Here is a 16,877-nt window from a genome sequence, read left to right as displayed (position 1 = left end):
AGCTGCAAGGCTTTACAAAACCACCAGCAGCAATAATAAAACTATGTTGAAAAAATAAGTGACTGTGTATCTACGCACAGAACCAACAACAGCAATTAGCATCAGGGCACAGAAGAACTAAACAGAAGCTACTTCTGAAACAACACTTAAGAAACTTTCATTAGCACAATAAGGTAAAATGACAACCTTTCGAGTGTCCCTTTTAAGTCTTTAAGACACGAAGAGGTCAGCATTATACCATTTGTGTAATGAAATCCTTTCACAGAGAGTGGAAGAGTCCCCGAAGGCCCATCATTAGCCATATTAAGCAGGTGTCAGTTGGTTTCAGGGGCCAGTAGCTAAAAAATGTTAGGAAGTGCAATGTAGCACAAGAAAATCCCCCATTTGTATCTGTTGTTCCTTTAAAAAGGCAAAGTGACATCCCGGCGACAGGGGACATTTCCACTGCCCGCCCACCACACACTGTTCCTAGGAAATAAGTCTCTTGGAAAAAGCTGACCCAAGGCTGTCAAGAGCACATGGCCTCACATCAGAGCTGTGGCCTATACACAGGTCCAGCCCATAGCCACCACCTGAGGTGGTCCTGGCTGTGAGAAGGCATGTACACAGCTTAGGAAATGAAAACCGTACAAACTTGGTTGATTGGCTACCCTGTGTCTCCTTAATTATACACACAGGTCCAGTTACATTAAAACCAATGAGTAGATCAAAATGCTGTGACGTTAGCTGGTATTAGGGAAGAGCAATCAAAACCAGACAGAAAGCATTTGTCAAGCTCAAAGACAGCTTATGTTAAATTTGAACTAGGCTGTTTAGGCCTCTCTTTCTCTCTCTCTCTCTCTCTCTCTCTCTCTCTCTCTCTCTCTCTCTCTTTCTCTCTTTCTCTCTCTCTCTCCCTCCCTCCCTCCCTCCCTTTTTCCCTCCCCTCCTCCCTCTCCCCCTTCCCTCTTAGTCCACAAAAATAAATCTTTAAAGAAGCAGATATGTTTCACCCAGGCATGGTGCCACTCTCAGCACTCGGGAGGCAGAGGCCAGCCTGGTCTACAAAGTGAGTCCAGGACCCTGTCTCAAACAAGCAAAACCAAAAACAACAGCAACAACAAAATCTGTTTCATCAGTGAATCAGTGTGTAGCTTTCCTTAGGGCGGCATTGCTACACAAAGTAAAAAGGCCCTACTTGGCTAACCTATTGACTCTCTCACATTAATGACTTACAAATTAAAGTTTGTTCTCTTGGTGCTCTGACTTTTGGAGACTTACTTCCTTTAGTATGCCAATAGAAATGCAAGATTTTTGATGATGGGTAGATCTGAGCCCAGGGGTTCTGCTCGATCTAAGGCACCAACCGAGGACAATACATGCAGTCATCATCAAACCCCTACCCAGATCTAGCCAAGGGACAGAACATTCTCCACAGTTAAGTGGAGACTGGGGACTGACTTTCACAGGATCTCTGGTGCCCCATATTTGGCAATGTCCCTTTGTTGGGGAGGCCCAATGGCACTCGGAGGAAGGATAGTGGACTACCAAGAAGAGACTTGATACCCTAGCACCATATTCAGGGGGAGGAGGTCCCCCACAGCCACAGTCATAGGGAAGGGGGATTGGGGTGAAAGTGGGAGGGAGGGAGGAATGGGAGGATGCATGGGATGGGATAGAAAATGAGATGTAATATGAATTATTTTAATTTTCAATAAAAATGTGTTATTAATTAAAAAAAAAAGAAATGCAAGATTTTTGTTAGGCCCGAGAAAAATTCCAGTCGAGTCAGTAAATCTCCACTCTCCAAGAAACTTCCATGAGAGAACCAAGAGCTCCTCTAAATATGGAGGCTTTGTTTATTTGTTTGTTTTTTGTGTGTGCTTGCATTGATTTATACCCAAGATACGCTCCCACTTTGAAAATGGAGGATATATATGGTTTCTAACCCGTTTTCTAAAGCCAAGACTCTCATCTATCAATGCTCTCTTCCAAGTTGTTTTGGTAAAGACTACAGGTAGTAGGACCTGCGGGCACCAATGAACAGGCATGGCTTTGGTTCCCACCCACCCCACCCTTAAACTAAATGTTCCTTAAGCTTCCTTCTGAGGCCTGTTTTCAAATTTCCAAATCAGCCAGGCACAGAGAATACCAGCAACATATTTAGGTACTAAAATACTCTAGTTACAGTTTAATACCTCGTAGTAACTGTATCAAAGCTAAAGTTATCCCTTCTCAACATTGTCAAATTATTTACATTTTAAATGAACTAAGGCAAAAATAATCTTTGTTCAGATTAATCCTAAAATTAATCTTTTAATATTACCTTAAGTTTGGCTAGTAAAAGTAGTTCAGATATTCTGGTATTCTTGAGCACTTAATAAAAATACTTCTAGCTATCTTCAAGTCATCTTTCCTAAATTTTGTAGTCAGGTTATTTTCTCAACCATAGTTCCTATGATTAACATTCGAAAGTTCCAGCTGTTAGGATACTGCCCCAGTCTGCCTAGCAATTCGTGATGTCATTGTCTACCTGCCACTAGGCATGCCCCTGGCCAGGAGTATATAAAAGAACAAACCCACCTGCTTCTCCCTCTTACTTTCTTACCTTGTTCTTCTCTTCCTCTGTCTCTGTCTCTGTCTCTGTCTCTGTCTCTGTCTCTGTCTCTGTCTCTGTCTCTGTCTCTCTCTCTCTCTCTCTCTCTCTCTCTTTCTCTGTCTCTCTCTCTCTCTCTGTCTCTCTGTCTCTGTCTCTGTCTCTCTCTCTCTCTCTGTCTCTCTCTCTCTCTCTCTTTCTCTCTCTTAGGCACACCCCCTACCTGCTCCCCCCAGTGTTCATCTAATAAACCTCTCCATATCGTATCTGTTGTATGGCAAATATCTCATATTTCATACCTCATTGGTATTTAAAACCAGCCCCAAGTCATTTTAAGAGGTAAGCTTAAAATTAACATTTCAATTAATCTTAGATAAAACTGTGTAAGGTAAAAAATAAAAGAAAGAAAAATTTTGTAGTTGTGTTGTGTGGCTTTGGGGGGGTTGTTTTTGTTTTTGTTTGGTTTGGTTTGGTTTTTTGGCTTTTTGTTTTGTTTTGTTTTGTTTTTAACTGTAAGATTTCTAAATTTTAGGGCTTTAGCTTTAAAAAGGAAAACACAGCCACCAATCTTCAGGACTTTTCTCCATCAGGGACCCAAAACTGCTACATTAAGTGTGGAGTCAGGTAAGGAAAGGATTTTCATCTTCCTTCCTGTCCCCCATACTGATCTCTCTAGACATATTCTAGTCCTGCTGCAGGCAACCAGCCTGGGCCCTCCTCCCAGCTTACCTCTAGCTCCTTGGCATTCTGCCTATTGCAGACCCAGGGTCCCTAAATTCTCCCAGGCAGCCTTTCCTTCTAGCCCGTCTTCAGCCTCTGTGACTCCCTGACAACCTGCAGAACACACCTCTTTGCTAGGAACCCCACAGCCACCACACATTGCTAGGACCCAGATGGAGCAGCAGCCACCAAAACACTGGAGAAGAAAAAGAGTAACCAATTTCAACCAGCTATGAACTTTGTGACCTACAACAGAGACCCGCCTGCAAGACATACCAGTGCCATAGTGGCACAAATGTTATGGGAGTAACCAACTGAACGAAAGTGAGAACACAACCACTCCAAGGTATGGCTGAAGAGAAGGTTTTTATTGTAGATATGAGGGAGAGTATATGCAAAGGCTTCTGGAAGGGTCTAGACTGAATGGGGCCATGGAGGTGGGCAGGAAGAGAAGAGGAGAGAGGCAAGGGGACCAAGAGAGGAGCTGAAGACCAAGAGGCTGTGGAGAGAGAGAGATAGAAGCAAGAGGAAAAAGAACGTATGGCCAAGATGACTGGATTACATAGGAATCAGAAGCTGGGGGAAGGAAGTGAAACTCAGGCGCTGGGCTGGAGAGGTTTAAGGTAGGCGAGGGGAAGAAGTACTGAGATAGCCCTGCCCCAGGTTTCCCTGGGGCCTGACACAAACCACTGTTTGTTTTTGCTTTTGCTTTTGTTTTCTGAGAATCCACCAATAGCCCATGAACCACTCAGACTCAGGAATCGATTCCAAACAGGTGCTTTATTGATCATTCTTTTTCCAAACAGATGGATCAATGGATTGGGGATGCCACTGGACTCGGAAGAGAACACTGCAACTCCGGGTGTTCTCAGGGCCCATTTTTATATGGGAAAAACCACAAACAGGTGCATTTGCAACATCCAGAACAAAGAGTTGCTCTCTGACCTTTAAGATGATTGGTTGTAAGGGACATTTCAGCTACCTAGACAAAGCAATGCTCTCTGACCTCTAAGCAAATTGGCTAGGTCTAATGTCATAGGAGTCTGAGGAGTTTCCAAGACCAAAGTCCTCATGTTGGGAGGTTTCCAGGCTAGGAAAACAAGACTTCATAGTTAGGACAAAGAGCATAGGTCAAATTAAGGCTGCAGGCTAAAATAGAACTATTGTCAAATTTTAGCGCAACAGTTTTCGTTTTGTTTTTTGTTTTGTTTTGTTTTGGTTTTGGATTGAAGGCCAACTCAGTGAGATGGAACCCATACCATGCTAAAGTAGGCTAAGGACATGAAACCAAATAGGTCATGGGCCCAGGGGAAAACTTATTACTATCATTCTGCTAAAGGAACGTGGCAATAAAATGACTCCCGGGGACACATTGCTTTATCCATAGAGCAGAGCATTGCTCAACTCTCATCAGAGAAGTTTCTTCTTAGATGGTAATAAACAAAAAGATCTGAAACTGGAAATGTACATAGAGTGAGAGACTTTGGATCAGTCAGCTCTAATTAGGATGCTAAGGCGTCAGTCACAGACTGAACAAAAAGAAAGGAGAATAAACACAAACATTCATCTCTCTGCTTACTGATTATGAATACAATGTGACAAGGAGCCTCCTGTCATCATGACTTCCCCCATAATGAACTTTACCCTTAAACTGTAAATTGAAATATAAGCCCTTCTTATCTTAAATTCCTTTCTCAGGTATTTTATCACAATAACAATTAACGTTGGTACTAAGAAGTGGGGTTCTTGCTTTAATAACTGTAATGGAAGTGTTTGTTTCTCTGTAAGCTCAGTTATGTTATGTAAATATGTTTTTGTTTTAATGCCAAGTGTGGGATTTTGGTTTGGGCTTTAGTATGTCCACAGCTGATAACTGCCTCCTGCGGGGCGTGGTCTTTGCCAGCTGGTGATGGCCTGCCTTCTGAAGCATGGAGAGGGGGCGTGGTCTAGGACACAGGAGATAAAAATGAAAGCCCAGAAAGAGCAGGTGTGGCTCTCGTTGATGTCGTGTGGCATGTAGCAGTTTGGAGAGAGCAGGGACTGACAGTGGATGGTGTGGCAGCTTGGAGATAAGAGAGAAATGTTTCAGTGTAGTAGCTTGGAGGAGACTGCTGTGTTGGCTGTTGCTATTGCCCCAAAGAACTCAACTGACCCTAAACAGCTGGGAGAAGTAAAGGGGTCTGCCCCTCACTCTCAGCTAGCCTTCTTTCTCTCTTACCCAGGTTTAAGGGTTTAGTGGAAGCGAGGTAGAGGTAGTAAATACCCAATAAAACAGAGTTTAAACACAAGCATCAAAAACTAACCCTGATAATGTGCTTCTGAGACATTTGGGAACTGTGTTTTGCAAATATATATATATATAAATGAGTTTGAAATGTTATCCTACAAAAGCCCTAGAATGCTGTAAGAAGATTTTATGGACCACCTGGTGGTATTTAGCACCCAGAATGTCAAGAGGAGTGTGGACAGGGGAGACTAACTTGAGGTTTCTGAAGGGGAAGGGGACTTTATTGAGGGCCACGCAAGAAGCCATTTATACTGTATTCTGGAAATGAATATGCTGAGAATTTGATTGGAGGTAAATTCAACATTAATAGACAAATTTGCCTGGCAGAGGAAATCTCAACACAGGATAGCGTTCAGTCCATAGCACGGTTACTGCCCATTGTCCACACTCAGGTCAGTGAAAGAGAAAGAGAAAAACTGTTGGAAGGCCCCTGCTGTTTGAGGCTGCAGTCTTCCCAGTCCGTATAGTCTTTCTGAGCTCAGCACTAGATGCAGGACTCCCTCTCCCCAGCAGGGCCTCCAGTTAAGAGACGCCCTTAACCACACTTGATATGTGGCCCTTGACACAGCTGCCTGCTAGCTCTCCCCTCCCTGCACTTATAGGATAATTAGATACTGCGTTCCCATTCACATGATATGAGCATGCTGCCAAATGCAAACCAAACACCCTCGCAGTGCCCACTTCCAGCCAGTTATGTACGCCTGTCCTGAAAGCCCCCCTACCCACCCACCCCCAAGGACTATACAGTCTTTGTTCTGCCTGGATAAGGTTGAATATCTCCCTGAAGTGGTTTCCAGAGGGTCATTCTCATTCCTGCTCACTGCTTCTGAGCCCTGAGTCTCGCCTTCTGCTCCTCCTGCCTTTGGGACACCCCCACCCCCTCCCCCACCCCCACCTCCACCTTCATCCCAACCCCACCCCAACCCCCACCTCCACCCCACCTCCACCCCCACTCTCACCCCCACCCCTCCCCAAACCCCACCTCCACCCCCACCCCTACCCTCACCCCCACTCTCACCCCTCCACTCCCACCCCCACCCCCACCCCCACGCCCCAAGGAAGAGAAGAACCACAAAAAAACAAGAAAGAAGATGGCTATGTAAAATGTGACATGTAGTAGGGAAAGGAATAAGTTTAAAGTTGCAGAACAGGAGACTGAGAAATCAGTTGCAGTTTCTTAAACAATTAGCATAATTAAAGAGAACTCTCAACTGTACTCTGCAGTAGGCTAACAGGAAATGTGCCCTGCAGACCAGAGCCCACTCATAAAGGCGTCAACTTGTGAAATCATAAATTCACTTGAGAGGAGAAAGCCTGAGCTGATGCAAAGGAGGCTTGTTCTAGGGTTCCAGATAGTTGCTCAGGCCAACCTGAGCAGGTCAGACTCCCTGCACTAAGGCTCTGAGAGGCCACAGCATCATGCTGTGAAAGCAAAGTCTGAGTTTCAGTGTAGGCCCCCAGAGTGTTGGAGATGCCTAGACACTAGATGTTTGTCAAGGAGAGAGGCTGCATTTGTAGTAGGTTTCAGGGTTGTCCGATGCTGTTGGAGCCCAGATGATTCTATCACAAGCCCCAGATGCTAGACATAAAGCTGTAAGGTTTGGTAATTGCCCTGCTGGTTTCTGGTCCTGCTTTGGTCTACTCTTTCTCCATTATTCCTTTATTCCGTCCTTTTTGGGTTGCCTACAAAAGTGCCACTGTATATTAGAAGTTCGACATTTGTTCTGTTTGCTGATGTTGTTTTGGTTTGTTTGGGTTGTTGTTGTTGTTATTTTGTTTTGTTTAACGTTATAGAAGCACACAAGTACGAGCTTTTCTTTGGTCTCAGAAAAAATCTTGAACTTTTGAACAGTGTTGAGACTGATAAAAAAATTCAGTGGACTTTTAAATAGATGTATCACATGAATTTCCCACCATAAGATAAAAATGAAACTTTAGAAGCCAGGGATAGAATGTTATGATTTTAAGGTGATGAGCTTCAGTGTCATATTCAGAAGCTGGACCGGTTAATCTTCATGGCTGACATTGCTGGATTTTAATCACTGTGGACTTCTGAATGTCTCTGTGAGAAAATGTGTTCCTGGGTTAATGTGGACAGCACCAAACCATGGACTGGGGTTCTGGTCTGAATGAGAAGGGACAGTGAGCTGAGCACCAGCACTCATCTCGCTGTGTGTCCCGACCGTGCCTCTGCCACCATGCCCTCCCTACCGCGGTGGGCTGTGCCCTCAAACTGTGATCCCAAGTAAGTCCTTCCTTCCTGAAACTGCTTTTGTCAGAAATTTGTAACAGCAAAGAGAAACATACTTAGTACAGCAGGGCAAAACGGCTACTGAAGTTATAATTAAGACGTCATAGAAAACGAAGTTGTCTTAGAATGCACATCTGAGAAATTGCAAGTTTACCAACTACATCTCTAGTCACTGGATCAGCTGTATTCAAGCTTGTTCCGCACAGATAGCAAATAACTTTCCCGTGAATTACACACAAACGGGCCTACCAAGGGCTGTGTGTTATTCGAAGACCAGGAAACCAAAAAAAAAAAAAAAAAAAAAAAAGTAACTAAAAACCAGTGACCTGCATACTTACTAAAAGAAAGAGGTTGAGTTGGTACAGAGTTTAGTGTAAGCCTCACATGTGGGAATTCATTATAAGGGGCAGCTAAGGAGCGCCATAGCTGCTGCTTAGGAACCCTGCTGGCAATAAGTGCATCACAATAAAGGCAGTAACTGGCAAACCGCAACTTCAAATAGCCACATAAACAACATTGAGAAACAGTAAACACATAAGATAACTCATTTGGACACATTTATATGCAGCATGTATAGGACTGAAAACAACATTCTGAACTTAAACTGAAAACATTACTATGTAAATGCCATAGCTAAGTCAAATTTGATAGTGTGTACTGGTGTGGCAATTTGCTCTCCCTTAAGGGCACTCAAAGGAATTAGATTGCAAGTTGCACTCTTAATCGATGTCCTCCTGCCTGTCAATCATTTCTGTCTTGACAACAAACCCATTGACCAGCAGATGTTTTGAAATTTCTCAACAATTGACTTTCAAAGCCTCACAAACGTCTTTTCTCCATCCCCTTAGAAACCACATGAAGTCAGTGCTACCAATAAAAAGAAAAATTGGAAGTCCAACCTCAAAATGGGGTTATTCTAATGGACATCCTTTTTACCGCATTGCCTGTACAGTATGTGTCAATTCTTCCATTGAACTGGGCCACTAAAACGAGACATCGACAGGCAGGTATCACCAGGCACAGATTGGAATGGGCCAAGAGAAAAACAGAGAACCTTTTTTTTGTTTGTTTGTTCCCTGTTGTTACCTACTAAAATGTAAGCTGCTTGCTGATCTCTCATCTCACTGAATTATGCAGTGCTGAAGAGCTGCAAAGACCCAGGCTGCACAGGCTCTTGACGTCTGTAAATAACGGCCCTGTGAACAGATGTGCTCTTTCTCCCGGCAGCTTTCAGTGGAAGCAAGTTTTTATGAACCTAAAATATCTGCAGTTTCAACTCTGATTAAACCCTTTATTAAACAACCTGGGCTTCAACCAGACTGTGGGTTGATGATCTCATTTCTTTTCCCATGACCTGATTTTTTTTTTCTGTTTGTCTACCCTGCCTCAGCTTGTCCACTTTTAATGTTGAGTCATTACAATTTAATTACTTATGGATGCCTTTCCTTTTTAAGGATCTATCAAGGCCAATTTTAATATGAAAAGTACTCATGCTGTTCTAGAGTTCATCAAAAACAGTGGTGTCTGTTACCTAAGGTCTCCTATCCTTTTCAAAATCCTCTTTCTAGAACACAATTTTTCCTCACGTTTCCCTGAGAACCAGTTTCAGCAGAAAACTGTTATACATGTTTGTATCCAAGGAGACCCATTTTTGACTCTTAAGTATTACGAGGGTCAGTTTTCTTGTTTCTGATTTTTAAAGAGGAGAAAGTGAAAGCCACATATCAGAAAATAAAAATAGAGCTGGGCGTGGTGGCAAACGCCTGTTATCCCAGCACTCATGGAGGCAGAGACAGGCAGATCTCTGTGAGACCAGGCCAGCCTGGCCTACAAAGGAAGTTCAAGACAGTCAAGGCTACACAGAGAAACCCTGTCTCAAAAAAATAAAACAAAACAAAACACAAAACAAAAAGAAGGAGGAGGAGGAAAAGAAGAAGAAGAAGAAGGAGAAGAAGAAGAAGAAGAAAAAGAAGAAGAAGAGGAAGAAGAGGAAGAAGAAAAAGAAGAGGAAGAAGAAGAGGAAGAAGAAGAAGAATTAAAGAAAAGAAAAATGGAGAGGTTTTAAAATGTTGAACAGCAGGACCAAGATGCTTCATGAGATTTTAGGAACATAAATTGGACTTTCTAAAAGTATGGCACCAGGTTAGATGGTGGTGAAGGTTAAAAAGCCAATTTGGCACAGTTCCTGCCTCAGTGTCCAGAACAGCTTATGGGCTGCCCAGTCCAGTCTAATCAGGGGCAGTTTGGTTTTTTGTTTGTTTGGGGTTTTTTGTTGTTGTTGTTGTTTCTGTTTTTGTTTTTTACAGTAGGTATAGCTCCAACCTGGACGTGTTCCTTCTCAAGCTCTGAGACCTTGGGATTGGGTCTATTACTGGTTGGGGATTTGTGTGGTAATGATTTCCTTTCCTTTTCAAAAGCAGCCCTTTGCTTTCAGCTATTTGATTGTGTCCTCTAGGACCCTTGCCCCTGCTAACAAGAGTGTCACTGTTTGCCAGAGGACTCCAACCATGAGTCAATCTATCAGTTTGATTTACGGCAGGAGCTTGGGAACATGCCGTATGAATTTTGAGCTCTGGAGGAACCAGACTAAAGGAATTAGCTAGACTTACCTGGCGGGGCTGGAGGTCAAAGTTTACTCACTTGGGCAGAACGGCCAAGCCCTAATAAAACCCAGAATAACCAAAGGCTCGCGTAAAATTGTCCAGCCCATAAAATTCTGTATTTGCTCACATACAATGTGACCAGGAAGAACTAGCACATCCAGTCTCTAAAAACCTCATGTTCAGAACCTGCTGAGGTGTCGCCCTATGGGTCTCTCCATTGAAATGATTGGTATATTTGCTGTAGCAGAATTTTCCTCTTCTTTATACAACCTAGTTGAGCTCTATCAAACCTCTGCAGACGGGTAGCCAGCTGGTCAGAAGGAACAACAGCTGAGGACGCTTGTCCATGTCGCTGGTATTTAACATGAGGGCAGTCACGCAGAAGGTGGTGCTTTCAATTTGTGAAGTTTAGCCCAACTCCAGATAGTTGGTGTCCAAACCTGCTATGGGCCATTAAGAATGTAGTACTGGGAACCAGGCCGATGGTACCTGACCCCAGGAAGTCCACTCCATCTTCCAGGAGGTCCATCAGGAGAGGCCCCTGTGCCCGTCAGACTTCAGCAAAGCCTAGAGAGATTATTGATTCCAACAGTAACTGTGCAGGAAAGAGGGCTGTGGCTCTCTTCTAAACACCTCGTTATCGATTAGCATTTAAGCATTGCAAATAGCCTCGGCGATAGATCTCTCTTCTTCCGTGTAATTAAAACTATTATGAGATGAATGGTTGCTAATTCAGTGGACTCCCAGGAAGGGGCCAAACCTATCAGCCTCATCCGCTCACAATTACAACCAGAAATCTGTATTTTTGGGCTCTCTGAGAAATTGTGGAGAATTTAAAAAAAAAAACAGGAGTTGGAAGACTTACAAATGCTCTCAGGTAGAAGCTGATTAGAGGAAGTTGTGGGTGGCCTCTGAGGAAGTACTAGTGTTTTAGGGGAAATATTCTATAGCAAGGCTCAAAGATCATGGTGTTCAGGCATCGTTCTCAGAAACATCTCTCTCTCTCTCTCTCTCTCTCTCTCTCTCTCTCTCTCTCTCTCTCTCTCTCACACACACACACACACACACACACACACACACACCTACAACATGATATGATTAGGTAGTAGATTAAAATAGCAGTTGCCCAAAACATAAACATAGCAAATAGCTCTTTGGTTGTTTGTTTTTAGATAAGCCGCAGTGTGACACTTGCGTCCCCGTGGAATTTAGAAGGGACAGCAGGTCCTCCAGCTTGCGGCTTGCAGCACAACCCACATGGAAGGCTTCATTCCTTGTTCCTCACTCACCAGGACAGGCGTTCCACACCTCACCCACTTGCAATTTCCCAGGATCCACCTCCACAGAGGTGCCTTTAGCCCTAGCCCACTGTCCCAGCCTATTCCTGGCCTCTGCTGCCAGACCCGTCTTCAAGGACAGCTCTCTTTGACTCAGAATGGCATCCCAGAGTTCCTTGGGAGACCAGGCCTTTGCAATGGCCATACTCTTGCATGAGCCATCCCATCTTTGTGTTGAAATCCACAGGCTGGAGAGATGGCTCAGAGGTTAAGAGCACTGACTATTCTTCCAATGGTCCTGAGTTCAATTTCCAGCAACCATACGGTGGCTAACAAACATTTATCATGTGATCTGGCGCCCTCTTCTGTCGTGAAGGCATACATGAAGGCAGAGCACTATGTACATAATAAAAAATAAATAAATAAACAAAACTTTTAAAAAAATAAAATAAATCCTACCCCAAACTGTCAACCTTGCCAAATCTAAAACCTAACAGTAGTCCTGGTAACTTTGATCGCACTCACTCGTGGATGGGTTTCCGGCACCATGCTACATGCAGCAGACACAATGCCTGACAATACGTCCCTGTAAATTTGCACAGGAGAGCAGTGATAATGAGGCATATAAGCAATACCTACCCAAGTAAGGCTGAGTGTTACAAAGGTGAAAAATAGGAGGCTAAGGGAGAAAATAAAAGGCACAGGTTATGCAGAATGGCTAATCCAGAAACGTCTCTCTCTTCTGGGAGTGGCAAGCAGGGATGGAGAAGTCAGATCTATACTGCTGCACATCCCTGTGCCTGAAAACACCAACCGAGTTAAAAGGAGCTTCCATTCAAGAGAGAAGAGATGGGTGTAAAAAGTGCCTCGAATTATACCAGCCACAAGGTAGCACTCCCATTTCCACGTAGTGAAGAGTTTAGGTTAGAAGTCAGAACGTAATCACAGAAATAGATGAAAGGGACCAAGGGAACATAGCAATTTTCCTTTCCACGGAAGTGATAGCTATTGCTAAAATGGTGGTCCTGTTAAAAAAAATAAAAATTTAAAAATAAAAACCCTCCACTGGGCCAGTAATTTCCGTCTCAAACACACACTGATAGACAGAGGGTCTCAAAACACATGCAACTGTACTGGAAATCAAAGAGAAGCCTGGCCTTGGGCTTCCCGGGAGGTATGGTATATTAGTCAGTGAGGAGTGCCGTAACAAAGTAACAAAGGCTGGTGGCCCGAAGCAAACAGAAATTACTGTTTCCCAGTTCCAGAGGCTGAGTAGCCAAGATGGGGGTTCAGCGGGCTTGTTTCGTCCTGAAGGGGGCTACACATAGCTATCCTCCCTTTGTGTCTCCGTGTAGCCTTCTCTCCGTGCGCAGTGTTCCTAAGGTGTCTTTTTTTTTTTTTAATTAGGACACTAGCGCCATTGGATTAGGACCTCACTTTATGGTGGCATTTAGGCTTAATTACCTCACTAAAGGTCTTACATGTGTAAAGCAAGTGCTCTGCCGCTGCACTGTATCCCCAGCCCAAAAGAAAACCCTTGAAGTCACCGCTGGCTCACTCCTTTGCTTCCATATCCAATCACAATTGTCTACGTCTCTGTCGGTATTTTCTGACTTTTCACACGTCTACCAAGAGCCCAATTCCGTTCTCGCTCTTTTTCATGTGAGTGTTCTGGAATCTACTCAACTCTTCTCTGCAGCTCCAGCTCGGGAACCCCCAGTTTGGCACACGTGTAACCTTTCACTCCCACATCTTTTGTGGTGTGGTTGAAGTGAAATATATTTAATTTTAATCTTGCGGGTGAAATTATAGTTTCATTTTAAGTTGTACAAATGGACTCTCTAGCCCATAAGCAATCAAAAACAAGAGTTCTCCTGTCTTCCTCTACAGCTGTCACTGACAGAAAACTTTATTTATAATTCCTATCACTGGCAATACAGCCTCTTCAAAATATCTCCATGACCTCTTGTTGCCACTTTGTTTTTGTTTTTGTTTTTGTTTTTGTTTTCCGAGACAGGGTTTCTCTGTGTAATAGCCCTTGCTGTCCTAGACTCAATTTGTAGACCAGACTGGCCTCGAACTCACAGAGATCCATTTGCCTCTGCCTCCCAGGTGTTGGGCTTAAAGGCGTACGCCACCACCACCCGACTACCACACTCTTGCTCAGTGAATGTGCTCCACCTTAAACAGTATGTGACATGGGTGTCCATATGTTTTTCCATATAGTTTGGAATTTTGTAAACAAATGACATATGCCATTTTGATTTTCTTTGTTTTGTAATAAATTACCACAATTGCAAGGCTTAAGACAACATACAGTAGATCAGAGTCTCTCACGCTGTTTAACTGGGCCCTCTACTCAGGTTTTGTTTTGTTTTGTTTTGTTTTTTGTTTTGTTTTGTGTTTTGTTTTGTTTTGTTTGTCTGAAGGATTAGTTATGGATGAATGCACTAACAAGCTCATTCAGGTTGTAAAACAGAAATAATTTCTTTTCAGCTATGTAATAATTCTTTATAGCTGTTAGTGGGAGCCTGCCCTCATTTCCTAGAAGCTGCCCACACATTTTAGAGGTCACCAGCAGTTCCTTTGCAACAAGCTTCTTCAACATGGCTCTATGCCATTAAACCAATGAGAAGATTCCAGCATTTTGTTCTTCTAAGGCATAGGCTTTTCTAGGGCAGTATCCCATCATCCTGCACATTCTTTTGGTTAAAAGCAAGTCACGGGTCTCTGATAACTCAGGGAAGGGGATTACACAGAAACACCAAGAAGTAGGAATTTGTATGTCTACCAGTGATTTCCAACACACACACACACACACACACACACACACACACACACCTCTGAAAAACATGTTCATACACATCCCGAAATCTGAATCATGACCATGTTCAAGTGCAGCTCCTCAGCACTGTCTGTTAAGAAGCATCTCTGAGGTACAAGCCATCTCCATCCACTACTGCCAATGTATAGTGCTGAAGGGATAGGCAACACATCCCCACACACCCATGCCATCCTGTGTTGGAGTGGACATAACTGGGAAGGCCTAGGGTGGCAACTGTAGACATTTTAATTTAAAAGGAGGAAAAGAGAAAAATAGAGAGGAGAGTCACCGGATCAAATCACCTCCAAAAACCAGCTAGGAGTGTTAGGAGACCCTCAATTCGATAGATAAGGCTTCAGATTCTTTTTGGCTCTACCCACTTGGCTTTTCAGCCCACTCTCTGGGTCATCTTCTCCTATCATGGCAGGGAGCATGTTTGCAACTGAGTAGCCCCATCAGCTGAGTCCTGCCAACAGGATTTGAAGGGTCTGACAGCCTCTTTTCACTTTGTTCTCCCTCTCCCTCTCTCTCTCTCTCTCTCTCTCTCTCTCTCTCTCTCTCTCTCTCTCTCTCTCTCCTTTTTAGTTCAAGTCAGAAGCATTTCTGCAAAAATGAATTTCTCAAGAACATTATGTTTTCCGTGGCTTTCGGTAACATTCGTGCACAGCAGCAACACCCAACAACAAAAGCCACATCCACAGGCCTTTTCAGATGACCTATATTTTTTTGGATCCTGTTCAGATGGCTAAGGGACAATATTCTCAAGCTTTTCCAAAGGCCCCACAGCCCTAGGGATCTGCAAGGCACACTCTTAATCTTTGAAGAGACTCATTTGTACAATTGAATGCTCTTACTTTTTAATCTCTCTGACACTTTAATTAAAAATTACACAGCCATGCATTCAGATTTTATTCTGCATCAGTTTTAAATTTAGTATTTTCCCCCCATTTAGAGAAACTTAAAGTTTTTCAGATTAATCTACTTCTGGCTCCACTTCATTTAACAATTTTTACCTTAATTTTTCTCTATCAAATTTCACTGTAGGCGGCTAAAAGAAATCCACGAGGTCTTTATCACGTTGCTGGGGAATGTCCTATGAGTTCTATAACCAAATCCATCACCTACAAAGTCTGCTTTCCATACAGCAGGAGAAAACAATCTCATAGAGCTTTGCCACTACCCAACAGGGAACCCCTTCCTTCCAATTTTGAAAACATGTTTCTTACCTCCTTCTGAGGTATTAAAATTCAAATTCTTAATATCAGTCTCTGAAGGTAATTTCGATATGCTCTTTACAATTCCCACCCCTTTTAGATATTTGTCGTGTCTAAAGCCCCTCCCCTATTTCCAGAAGCCAATGGGTGTGTCCATTCTGTGTTGCTGCATGACAGACTGTCCAGGGCTGTGGTTTTAGCATAACACTCACTTATGCTCTTCCAGGAAAACAGGCTCTGGGTAGATTCTTATGGGACTGATGAAGTAAGTGGCACAGTTAGAAATCTGTGACAGCGAAGAGCTGTGCCTTAGTTAAGGTTTCTATTGCTGTGACAACGCACCATGGCCAAAGCAAGTTAGGAAGGAAAGATTCATTTGGCTTAGATTTTCACAGCACTGTTCATCATTGAAGGAAGTCAGGACAGGAACTCAAACAGGGCAGGAACCTGGAGGCAGGAGCTGATGCAAAGGCCATGGAGGGGTGCTGCTTACTCATTTGCTCCCCGTGGCTTGCTCAACCTGCTTTCTTATTAGGTCCCAGGACCACTAGCCCAGGGATAACACCACCATGGGTGTTCTTTCTATCTGTGTGTATGCATGTATGTGTACTTGTATGTGTGTGTCTGTATGTGTATCTGTGTGTCTGTCTGTCTGTCTGTGTCTCGGTGTGTGTGTCTGTCTATCTGCCTATCTGTCTATGTCTGTATCTGTGTGTGTCTGTCTGTACATCTGTGTGTCTGTGTGTCTGTCTGTCTGTCTACCTGTCTGTGCCTCTGTGTGTCTGTCTGTCTGTCTATCTGTGTATCTGTGTGTGTGTGTGTGTTTGTGTATCTCTGTGTGTGTCTGTCTGTTTGTGTATCTGCATGTGTGTGTGTATCTGTATGTCTGTATGTCTGTCTGTGCATGCATGCATGTGTCTGTGTTTGTATAGGTGTGCAAGGAGAAGCCATAGAAGAGTGTCAGGTATCTTCTATTGTTCTCTGCCTTATTCCTTTGAGGTAGGATCTCTCTCTCTCTCTTTGAGTCTGGGGTTCATGTTTTTCAGATAAGCTAACAGACAGTGAGCCCAGAAACCTTCCTGTCTCTGCCTCTCACACTGCTGGGGTAATAGGCACCCCATAAGAC

Source organism: Acomys minous (assembly GCF_964271855.1).
Source record: "Acomys minous genome assembly, chromosome: 18".
NCBI lineage: Eukaryota > Metazoa > Chordata > Mammalia > Rodentia > Muridae > Acomys > Acomys minous.
This window is presented reverse-complemented; position numbering follows the sequence as displayed.